The 3,524-nt window shown below is 38.1% G+C and overlaps 1 protein-coding gene across 2 annotated transcripts in view; it reads right to left on the bottom strand.

Moving 5' to 3' along the window:
• Nucleotides 1-1,067, bottom strand: part of ptp4a1 (protein tyrosine phosphatase 4A1) — a 6,931-nt gene extending 5,864 nt beyond the window's left edge. For both annotated transcript variants that reach the window (XR_004213853.1, XM_031877115.1), the window contains exon 1: nucleotides 904-1,067. The gene's annotated coding sequence lies outside the window, so the exon portion shown is untranslated. The remainder of the gene's footprint in view (nucleotides 1-903) is intronic.
• Between the last annotated feature and the right edge of the window lie 2,457 nt (nucleotides 1,068-3,524).

The raw sequence follows: 3,524 nt of genomic DNA, 5'->3' as shown, positions 1-3,524 counted from the left end.
TATAGTAAAAAAACAAGATCAAAACAAGTATTATAAATCAGTAATACAACAGTAAATAATGTTAAAGTAAAAAAATCCACAATAACTAAAATATATATACAGAGAGAATAGTTGTAGTATTGCACAGTGTATTTATATTGCACATATTTTTTAGTGTTTTAGCCCTTTAAACCACTGACATGTCATGTATCTCTGCAGTTTATGCTCCAAATACTAAAAACAACACTAAGCTGTTCAATGCTTTGTTAATCCGGTATTTTCCGGCTGCAAAGCAGCATTTTGGGTAGAAAATTATGACATAGCGAATAAAAAGAGAGCTCTAAAATGACACAGAGGAAGGTGATATAAAAGGACAGAGGAGGTGAGAAGCGTAAAAGCAGTGTTTTAAACGGATGACATGACACTAGGAGGCTGTAAAGTGTCCTTTGTGTGAGGAAGGATAGACCGGGCGCCATCGTCTAACGTTAGAGGCCTTTAGGTGGACGATCTACATTACGCTGCTTTAAAGGCGACAAATACGACGCCTCGTTAAAGCAGCGGGCGGGCAGTCTGTGTGGGACAACCGCGAAGAAGACGACATGTATACGTTTTGACTTATTTCACGTGAAGAAGAAGAAGAAAAAAATATATTATCGATATATTTTTTAACCGTTAGTAACTTCCGAGTGAGTAGCTCGTGAGACCAGCTCGTGGTTGCGCATCCTCGCGACAGTCGCTTCCTTTTAAACCGTGACGAACATCGCACCGACCGTTATTAAACGCTGAGCAGGCCGTGATTTTAACGAAGAAGGAGAAAGGCCAGCTGGTGACGATAACGTACTGATTTGACACAGACAAGACACAAACCCGATGCAATAAAAAAACAACATGGCGGACACCAAAAAATAAAAACACGTTACTTACTGGGATATGCTTACTCATTGAAGATTGTAGCTTAATCATACAGCCGGTCCTCAGAAAAAGGTAAAGATATGAATCGGTTTCTGCACCATACAGTCCTGTGTGTTTCTCCGAGCGGAGCCGAAGTCTCCTGGATCCGCTGCGACGACACCGTCACGATGTTGAAAGAGACGCAGCCGACTTCCTGTCACAACTTTCAAAATAAAACACACACGTTTGACAACAGTTGCAGATAGCAAAAATATATAAGATATTCAACAAATAAATTATTATGGATTGAGACAAGACATTATTTATCCCTTCGTGAAATCAACAATCTACCCAACAGTATGTGATAGTAAAATATAAGCCCTGTACCAGCTTGAACAATAAATCCACATTCATGCATCAATAATTGTAATTCAATAAAAAAAATAAACATACTGAAAAAGGCCATTCTGCATAATGAGTACTTTTACTTTAGGTACTTTGAGTACATTGTGATGCTAATACTTTACTTCTATCACTTTATGTGAACTTGTAACAGAGTACTACTCATTTCTACTTTTACTTAGAGATGTGAGTACTTCTTGGGCCTCTATTAACTCACATCCTGTTGCCATGTGTGTACATTATGTCCATGCTGCACACATACATGGCTCCTGTTTATTGTGTGGTCATTTGATGAAACACAAATTAATGAAGGAATATGCAGCATGTAAGCACTAAATTATTGTGACCCTAAAATAAGGTTTTGACACAGCAGCCCTTACCTCACAGTGAACCTGTAGTTTTCAGGGCCCTTCGGTATTGGGGCCACTTAGACAGTTGGCCAAATTTGCACAGTCGGTAAATTTAAAATAACAGCATAAATACTGGAAACAGTCTATGAAATACTCACCATTTGTACCTTTTTAGTTGTGCGATATAATGACTGCAAGATCCCACAAACGACATGACCTCAGTGTCCTCAATGACTCTGAATGATTAGAATGATACTGAAGAGGAAGAAGAAGAAGATGAAGAATAACAGGCATTCATAAACACTTTGGGGACTTTTGTGAATGTGTGACAGTGTAGTCCACAGGAGAAAAAAAACATAATGTTTGTGCCAATATGTTCCCAAACACACTGCTGCATGACAGGTAAATGTCACCCAAAGTGTCAACACTTCAGTTATCAAACAAAAAAGAAACTGTCTTCTCCTTTAGTTTCTACTTGACACACTAGAGTCTGGCCGAACAGTCTGATCACAATTCTCTGCATCCAAGAAGCTGCACATGATTTCTTCACCGACGTTCAAACTGGAATCGCAGGGTTTGCTCCTCACAACAACATTATGTTAGTCTTGACTCCTGCTCTAAAGCACGTACTTGTTCTTCTAAGAAGAAACGTCAGCTATAAATACATCATGTTAGCCATGATTCAATTACTGCTTAACTCACAACAATTCTACTATGATATATTATGCATTTTATGTTTTTTTGTATTTCTTGCATGTATTTTTGTACCCATGAATGACACACCTTAAGCTTATTTTGAAGAGGAACCCAGGTAACTTCCGGTCCTTTACTATATTGAATTGTCTCGAGCTTGATGCGGCTCTTTAAAACCCCACCCTGAAAAACGCGAGGCGTTCTGCCCAGACATCTTTCTGCCTCCATGCTGCACCGGTCAGGTGGTGAGGCCCGGACTGCCCTTCTGCACCCACCACGTGGGCTCCAGAAAACATCAAGAACTATAAAAGAAACCAAAGGTTCAAGTAGTTTACTCATGAGATTAAAGTACCAGAACTCACTGAACATCCACTCTGGCCGATCTAAACATTTACATTGATGGAGTTAATATAAAAATAGGGCAAACAATATTATAAGGCTTGTTGTATTGTCACAGTTTAGAGGCTCAGTTCACACAATAAAGATAAATACATAAATATACAAGTCTAATCTTGTTGCTGTATCGAGCCATATACTATACATCCTGTAAAATTGTCATGATGCAATTCCTCACTGCTTCAAGCTGTATGAGTGGGAGATGTAGATGCAATCTTAAATCATTATATGCGTAATTTTATATTGTGTATAGCCGATATACAATATTATGTTTTAAGTATTTCACAGTATAATGCATTTTCTTGACAAATGACTATGGATAAAAATTAAAAGGCAGAAATGTCTTTTTTGGCATCCAGGAAATAAAATCCCTCACAAAGAAAATAAATAAATAAGATGATAACGCCGTCCTGCCATGGTGAGCTCATACACCCAGAGATGATACAGAGAGATAAATGGTATTCGATATACTTAAATTGTATATACAGCAGGTCATCATGTTGCATATCTACTCGAAAACAAAAATAAATCTCTCTGCATCTTCAGAACCCACATGAGATTTATTTTTCAATGTGTGTGGACGGAGCCTTCTATATCTATATCATTAAAAGCAGCACATTATAGTTGAGGCTGAGGAGACGTGAAGAGGGTTTCTGGGGCGATTTACTCCTAATTAAGTGCACTTTGTCAGGCCACTTGATGTTTGATTTCCCAAATCGTCCGTGTCTAATTTCTGAGTCGCCAATGCTGAGTCACAAGTCGTTACAACTGTATAATGCCTATATATAATAACTGAATAATAGAATATATAAT

The sequence above is a fragment of the Anarrhichthys ocellatus genome, unplaced genomic scaffold (genome assembly GCF_004355925.1).
Source record: "Anarrhichthys ocellatus isolate YVR2014 unplaced genomic scaffold, GSC_Weel_1.0 scaffold126, whole genome shotgun sequence".
NCBI classification, from domain to species: Eukaryota; Metazoa; Chordata; class Actinopteri; order Perciformes; family Anarhichadidae; genus Anarrhichthys; species Anarrhichthys ocellatus.
This window is presented reverse-complemented; position numbering and strand designations above follow the sequence as displayed.